We start from the raw sequence: 8,870 nt of genomic DNA on the forward strand, positions 1-8,870 counted from the left end.
AAAGCGTGGTTGTCAAATTGCCATCTACAATTATCAGTAAAATCAATAATTATTGATTTACACAATTCACACCTTGCATAATAAATACTTATTTATTTATTTGTTTGTTTGTTTGTTTATTTATTTTAATTTTTTATTATTATTAATAATTGATGTATTTTTTTATTTGTTTTTTTTTATTTATTATTTTTGTATTATTAATTTTATTAATAATGTAATTTTTTATTTTTTTTTTTTTTATTTTTTTTATTTTTATTTTTTTTTACAGAAAGAAACAACCTAGCATGGGGGAATTTGTTTAAAGGAGAAATCCCCCATGCACCCCTCAACTAGCAGCTACTATAAACTTTCAAATGTCAACATTAAAGATAATTAAGCACAATGTTTACCTTTTGCATTTTTAGGAAGTATTTTGCAAGTACAGGTTTATACATAAAATACCCTGAATTAGGGTTCAGGGGTCCATTATAGTTTGATGTACTGTAATATAATGTAAATCCTATTAGTGGCCATAATCTCCATTTCAATCAGTTTTACTTTCACTTAGTTTCACTTTATTATCACACTTAACTACACGATGAAATTATTAACTGAAACAATTTATGCTCATGGGTCCCGGCTTTTCCTGTAGGTGTGTGTGTGTGTATTAGAGATACTAGAGACAGGATGGAAGACATGACGCAAAATACTACAGATTTCTACCGTATTGAAACGCTTTCCATCTCAGATATAACAAACCGAAAAGAAAGGTTCAGATAAATGAGTCAATATTTTAGTTCAGAAAGGAACACAATTAATATTTAAAACCCTATCACACAGATGAAACTCCTGCCCTGTTTAGACTGTATGCCTAATTCCTATTCTCAAATATTTTCAAATCTAGATAATCCTGCAGAACCACACTGCATGCACGCAGTACACGTGCAACAAATCTCATTTTCTTTCTCAGTCTCTTGCAAGAATCAGATCCACACTCAGACGCCGTGTAAGCGCCTTCCCCTCCCCAGGATAAATCCTAACAAGGCCAAACTTAGTCCTGGCTCAGAGTCTCTAGATGGGATGGAGTCAATCAGGGTCATGCTGGCCAACTGAGAGCTTCTGTTTACTCATGTATACAAAAGAGGGCATTTAGTGCTCCTGCCCAAAAACCTCTGAATGCCCTGGAACTATGTGTGAAGCTATAACAGCTGAATTGTACTGTCTTCAGTCCTACGGACATATACCTGTATTAAAGGTGGACTAAGCTCTTGTTTTGTCCAATAAAAAAATAATTTTATTGGACAAAGATTCATAGAGCCTAATAACGAATGCAAAATATATATATATATTTATTATTATTATTTTTTTTTACATAACAGCCCATTACAAATTCACCATTCATTCTTACTATTAGAATGATGTTTGCGCCGATAAATCAATATTATAAAACACTTTACTAGCAAACTTTGTTTGAAAATCTATACTATCAGAAACAATAGATGAAATTGTTAATGAATTCTTCAAACAAGAATTTATGAAACTCTGGAGAGTAAGAACTGTTTGTTTTGTGACTCATTTGCGTTTTTTTTTTCCAATAGCCAATAGCTTTAGATTTAAGGTTGGATGCTATTAGAGAAAAAATGAGAGAGAAAGAAATGAGAATTAATACAAAAAAAAAAAAAAAAAAAAGGAAAAACAAAAAAGCATGTATGAATATGAAAATCATGATACATTTATTTAGTGTTTCGGTTTTTTTTTTTTTTTTTTTTTGTAACGAGCATGAATTATTAGACTATTTGAATTGATCTTTACAGTCAACTCTTGCTAATTTACGGTTTCGAAACTCGCGGCTTGGAAATTTTTTTTTTTGCGCGGGTTCTCAATCGGAACCTAACTATCGGACCGAATTTTCAGGAGTGTTAGGAAAAGCATTTTAAACTGTGTCTTCACTAACAAATTTCTTAACATTTTCAAAACACATTATTGTATTATTCTATTTTAACTGATAAATAAAGCATTGATGTCTATTACGTCACATATTCTGTTGAGTCTGCATCAAAAAGGAACCAACTTACTGGCGTAATGTGTAGATGAATTTACTTAGGTACCTTAGGGGCTGCGTCCGTAATTTGCGGATTTTCAGAACTCGCTTAGAACGTCTTAGAACGTAACGAGTTCCAGGTGACCACTGTATATACCTTTAACATTTACATTTATAGCAACTGGGCAGTTAAGGCTCAACAGTGCAGGCTTGATGGTGCTGGGATTTGAACTCATGACCTTCTGATCGGAAGTCCGTCCCACAAACACTTGGATCTGTTGTGTAAAAAAATGACTTGTGACTTGAATGCTTTGTTGGAAGCTTGTGACCAAAACAAATCGATTAAAATCATTGTATTATACATACATATTACTTCTGTAGTATCACGTCATACCAAGCTTGTTGTAACCAGCTGATGAAAACACTACAGTGCAACCAGCTCGCATCTGAATCCTAATTTACAGAACGAACTTTAAAGTGGATCAGAATTGATACATACAGCATGGGACACACATTGAAGTAATTTATCACAACTAATAATGCACTTAGTCACACAAGAGATCCTTTATTATAAACCAGTGCAAGTGTGTATAACTGAATATAACTGAGTATAACTATTTCAGAAGGAATCAATGTTTCAAATGTGAATATTCCAGGAATAATCTCTGTTGTATAATTAGTAAATGAGATATCACCGTCACCACTCGAGTGATAAGTGCTTGTTTTTTTCTGAGGCCTATGCCATACGCAACAAGCACAAAAATGGACTCGACTCAGTATAAGCCTAATTCCTCAGCAAGATGATATCCGTATAATACCACATTACCCAAGAGTTCAGTCTGGATTATCACTCTGAGTGTGTGTGTCTGTTCCATCTGGCTCATCCCTAAATAGGACGAACGGGCGAACGAGTGAGAGCAGAGAAAGTGCAGGGTGAGAATGAAAGCGGGGCTCTGTCTTATTATTGTTCAATTAGCATGGTGACAGCGAACATTCCCACCGCTAGTGTCACACTTTAACCTGCTCAGTCGGCCGGAAATACTGGCAGATGCTCTTTACCACCTTTCATTAGAGCCGAGATGGCAGCCTGGAGCCTGGCCAACGGTAAGCAAGAAATAAAGGGATACAAATGTGAGCATCTGAGAAAGATTTGGGATTTTAGCTTTAGGTGAAAGTAGTAAGCACAGTAAGCATCTAAAGAGCAGTCTAAGTCTATATATACTGTATTCTGTGATGCTAAATAAAATATATTTTTGAATTTTTAAATATATTTCATTTAAACCAATATATATATATATATATATATAAGGGCGTATTCCGTAAATTCCGTAAATAAAATAAAGATTTCTTTAAAATGTTTCATGTGAATGTATTTTCTTGGATTGAAATATATGGAGGGCAAAATACATATTTAACTGATTAAAAAATATATTTTTTCGAAAATATAAAAAAATGGGCAAAAAAAATGTATTTCTAAAAAAAATTATTTATGTAAATATATGTTGATATATATTTCAGCAAATATATATTTTTGCCATTTTTTTTGTATATTTTAAAATACATTTTCAAATATATTAAAAAATATCTATATTGTTATCGTATGGGTTGCTTCTATACCAATTTTCACTGCACATCTATCATTGACAACAGCTTTAGTTCAAAGTCAAATCTTTGAAATATTTATAGAAACTGCAGACTTTCCCAGTATTTGGTTCCCACTGAACAAATTTGCTTTAGTTTGCACTACACAAGTGTGTGTAAAACTTAACGATTTGTTAAAGATCGAACACACCAACGACGTCCGAACACGTGCTTCGAAAGAAAAGAGTAGACATGAGGCTGAAATCTTTTGTACAAAAGCAATTAACATGGTCAATATCTCACATAGGGCTGACTTTAAATAGGGATTTAGATATAGGATTAAATATTCAAGATATTGAATGTACTTTCTGGGTTCTTAAATATTTCACATTTTAAAACCTTGTGTTTATTTCCAATTTAAATGAAAGGGAAAAAAAAGGATTTTCAATATGATTTTCTGAAAAAAAAAAAAAAAGGATAACATGAGGTCCGAGATAGTAAAGTGCCTCTCAATGTGTTTTGACAGAATCGTACTGTTCTTTTCTGTAACCTTAACTCACGAGAAAAACATTTACAGAGGTTGACCAATGCATGACCGTGCATTTTACTGATAATGAAAGCTCGGTCGGATCGTATTTGCCGATAACCAATTAATCAACCAAAAGATTTTAAAGCAAACAAACACTCCAATTAAAGTAGTACTGAACTTTATTACGGGGGAGTGGTGGCTCCAGCGGTTAAGGAGCTGGGTTGCCGATCGGAAGGGCCGCCTTCCCGTGGGCTCACCACCTGCAGGAGGGACCGTAAGGGACAGTGCTGTGAGGATTGTGCAGCAGTCGAAGGCGGGGGCCTGCTTAGACTGCTGCCCCCGCGACCCGAATTACGGACAAGCGGGAGAGAATGAATGAATGAACTTTATTACAAAAGTTTTAAAATGAGCACTAAATCATGAAAATGTGCTTAATAAAAAAATTTATATATGTATTGATATGTTATTTTATAATTGATATTATAGAATTATTAATTATAAATAATGCATATAATTTGAATCATGCATATCTCAAGGTTTCTTCCTTATGCCATCTCGGGGACTTTTTCCTTGCCGCAGTCGCCACCGGCTCACTCATCAGGGACAAACTTAGGGGCAGCGCACAGTCTCGTGTAAAAACAAACAGCACATTGAGTCAGTGACTCTAGAGGCCACTCTCGTAATGACAGCCGACCTTCTCGGCCTCTCCAGCATCAGTATGGATTTTTGCCAATAGCCGATAGTTCCAGCAATCAACTATTAATCGCCAAAACCGATTAAACGGTCGACCTCTACACATCCATATCATATTTCAGTGATTTGGTCTTGTTATAATAAAGTACGGTTACAAATCTGTGTTCTGTTAATAAATGCATTTGTTGTACATGCACATTTCAAACCAAATTCTTTTCTCAGTTTTTTTTTTTTTTTTTTTTTTACACAACCTTTTTTATTCTCATTTCTTTCTTTCTCATTTTCTCTCATAGCATCCAGACTTAACTCTAAAACTAGGCAAAAAGCATTCAATAATCAGATATAAAATTACTAATGAATGACAGGTGCTTGTACATTCTGGTCATTAGATTTTCATTAAGAAAAAGAATTAAAGAATTTTTTATTTTTTTTATTTTATTCAGATTAATTCTTCAGAACCAAACTACAGAAAAACTAGTAATTTTCCTGTTTCTTTGTGGATGTATGGAAAAGAAAATCAAAAGCAAACTAAAACAAAAAAAATCTTGATTTTTTATTTTTTATTATGTTTAATTGCAGGACTTCAGAAGCAGTACGTCACAGCAGTTTCAGGACAGCCGCACCAGGCCAGCAGTCTAAGAGAAGAAGTGGGCGGAGCTTATACCCTCTAAAGAGGTTGTTGCACTACCCAATATGCTTCATTTTCTTTTATTAGGTCTGATCTGTTTTAAATAGATTTTAATTCTTTCGAAAACTGCAATATTTTGTAGCATTAAAAAAATACAAATAGTGATTCATTAAAATTTTTTTTTTATTCTCATTCTAAATGAAATATGAAATGGCCAGAAGGTACACAGACCACAACAAAACAATCTCTTCTCACTCTGCAGGATTTTAAAAGCTTGTTTAAAAAATGCATATAATTATCAAATCTATTGTCTATGGTTTTATAGATTCTCAGACAAAGTTTGCTAGCAAAGTGGTTTTTATTTTAATATTGATTCATTGGAGCAAAAGTTAATTGTACAGTAACAATAAAGGTTGAATTTGTAATGGGCTGTCTATAAAAAAAATAAAATAAATGATTGCAGGCATTGTTGTCATGGTGATGAAAATCATTTCCAAGCTGCTGACGTAACCACTTGTTAGTTCCAGACCTGATTCTTTTGAATTTTTGTTTCTTTCTTTTTTTTTTTTTTTTGGACCTAATTTTTGATTTTAGCAGCAGAACGAGTCACTACTGGCATCCTGTATATGAGGAAAAGACTCTCTTTCTCTCTCTTTCTCTCTCCCATTTGGCACTACTACTCCAGGATTAGGATTAACCAAGAGCTATTATGGATGTACGTTACAGTAGGTCTATGTGTGTGTGTGTGTGTGTGTGTGTGTGTGTGTGTGTTTACGCCATGTTGTTCTCCAGCAGATGAATGGCACCCATGAGTGGCCTGTTTACACCCAGTGGTGGGAGCCATATGCAGCCATCATTAAAAATCACCTCTGAACCTCTCCGCCTGTATATCCACAACACACACTCACTCACACGCACGCGCACATACGCATGCACGCACACACACACACACACACACACACACACACACACACACACACACACACACACACACATACTGCACTGGGAGATAACTGGGCAATCCAACTCTAGATGCAGACTTTGTGTATGTGTGTGTGTGTGTGTGTGTGTGTGTGTGTGCGTGTGTGGGTGCGTGCATGCGTATGTGCACGCGCGCGCGCGCGTGAGTGTGTGTGTGTGTGTGTGTGTGTGTGTGTGTGTGGAGAGAGAGCAGTCTAGTGGCATAGTGTCAGAAGAGTTGAAGGTTAGTCTTCCCTTTTAATATTGCCAATGTTGTCCCCTTTGAAAATTCATTAAAGTGCTTCGACCTCTATGCCATCTGTGTATGCATGCGTATGTGTGTGTGTGTGTGTGTGCGCACATGTGTGTGTGAGAATGTATCAAGAGAAAAGGCTGCTTGGAAGGATGATTGATATTCTGACAGCGGGTCGGGCTTGGCGTCAGGAATGCACAACGGTGACTTTTACTCTTCGGCATGCCTGTTTATCCGTGTTAATAATACACACCATTTCACCCATACACCCATTGCACATTTGATTGCTGGGGCATTTGCCAGCCCGCCTTATTTCAGAATTTGATGGCGGGGTTGTGGAGGTGGGTGGGGTGTAGTGGGGTGGGGGGGGTTTTAGATTTGGTCTATTTTGGTGTGAACTAGGGAGCGTTAAGCAGGGCGTCCAATTCGGTTGAACCCACACTACTCATTACCACATCCGTCACTGCAGCTCTTTTCCCGCTGAACAGCCGGTACGAGGCTCATACAGACACGGCAGTGATAATTAATATTGTTCGTATGTGAAATTAACTGGGCCAAAAATCTGCCCCGTTTTGTCGCTTTGCTCTTCTTGTCCGCCCGGTGCGCTACGTCCTGGATTTGCTCGGCAGGATTCCGATTTTTTTCATTTACATTTATATCAGTGGCAATTGGCAGGCAATCGTTTCTAGGGTGAATTGCTTTATAGTCTCTGTCCAAATCATTTCCACAGGCTGGTTCACTATTCCTGGTTGACAGGTGAGGATCACATTAAAAAGAGAGAAAATAACTCCCCCATTCCAGCAGGTGGCAGTAGTCAGTATTCAACATCCACACAGGAAGAAGCTAGAACTTGGAACGCACACTAAGCACACTTTGAAAATCTAGTGGAACATCTTCCCAGAAAAGTGGAGTCAACAATAAGAGCCAACTGGGACTAAATGTGGGATGCAATACTCAACTTATGACCAGGTGACCCAATACTTTTGGCAATATAGTGTATTTCATTGGTGTTATATGATGCTACGTTTGGAGAGAGAATAACATTTGGAGAGAGAGAGAAAGTGCAAGAATAGCAGTTTTAGGAACTGTATTGTTAGAGAGCCTTCAACCAGCTGTACAATAGTTTAGGCTCCAGGTAGGAACTGGTTACAAAACCTGCTAAGTGCACTGATTGTAAGGCTTGTGTTGTTCAAGAAATGTATTTAGATTATTCCATTTTCTGTAATACTTCTTATTAATTAACTGTTGAAGGGGGAAGGAAAGAAAATCAGCCAAACATATCGACCCAAAAAATCGGCATCATATATCGGCCATCAGCTGCTCTGATTTCTAAATATAGGCATCGGCGTCAGCCAGAGAAAAACCCATATAGGGCGACCTCTAGTGGGTAAGATAAGTGCGCTAAGATGTCGTAGGCAGGCGTCAGTGCTAAAAACCTGAGGAGCTGTTGGGACAAATTGGGGAGGCTGAAAACACTGCATTCTGGATCAGTTGCAAAGGTCATATGGTGCTCTCAGGGCAGCTCTGACACGATAAATTTTTGTATTCCACAAGGGGCTGAACTGTGGATAGAAACCGCCTACGAACCGAGTATGAGCGTGTCAATTTAGCCATGAAAGGCGAGAAGGGCCGTTGGATGTTCATGGTTCCCTCAAGGTAGTTTGCAGTGACACGTGGTGAGATCTGAGAGTTGTCCTGGGAAATCACAAGATCTTGACATTAGGACATATCTCTGGGGGGTGTACAGTAGCTCGGGTTTTGCTGTTTTTTTTTTTGTTTTCAGCTGATGAGCTACCATGCATGACGAGATGTCTGCCAGAAATCCAGAGTCCCTGGCAGAAAGGAAGGGTCGAATCGAATGTCTGGAGGGAGGAAAGGAGGGGTCGAGTGGAGTGTCATTGCCGTAGTGATGCAATGCCAACACATGTGACCGCACCAAGAGAGTGAACATGATCCAGAAATGCAAATTATGACACACCAGTGGACAGATTAGTGGCGATGGAGAGCCTCTAGGTGTCACTTGATATGAGCATCACTCTTAGATGTTCTATCTGTAAACCACATCTTCGTGTCTAAACTGTTCCTACTGAGGACTGTTTCTATTGAACACCTGCTACTACACAAAATCATGCAAGACATAACTAAACATGTACTGTAGCTGGAGATTTGCACTGGGAGATGGTGACCCATTATTTTTGTCCCTTTA

General features: G+C 37.3%; 1 protein-coding gene and 1 long non-coding RNA gene across 15 annotated transcripts in view; one reads left to right on the plus strand and one right to left on the minus strand.

The window, feature by feature from the left end:
- Nucleotides 1-8,870, minus strand: part of LOC310721142 (receptor-type tyrosine-protein phosphatase delta) — a 458,849-nt gene that overhangs the window by 354,151 nt on the left and 95,828 nt on the right. The window lies entirely within an intron of this gene.
- Nucleotides 7,498-8,870, plus strand: part of LOC310721221 — a 126,404-nt gene continuing 125,031 nt past the window's right edge. The window contains exon 1 of the long non-coding RNA XR_014531965.1: nucleotides 7,498-7,633. This is a non-coding gene — a long non-coding RNA (uncharacterized lncRNA). The remainder of the gene's footprint in view (nucleotides 7,634-8,870) is intronic.

Source organism: Silurus aristotelis (genome assembly GCF_946808225.1).
Source record: "Silurus aristotelis genome assembly, chromosome: 27".
Taxonomy (NCBI): Eukaryota; Metazoa; Chordata; class Actinopteri; order Siluriformes; family Siluridae; genus Silurus; species Silurus aristotelis.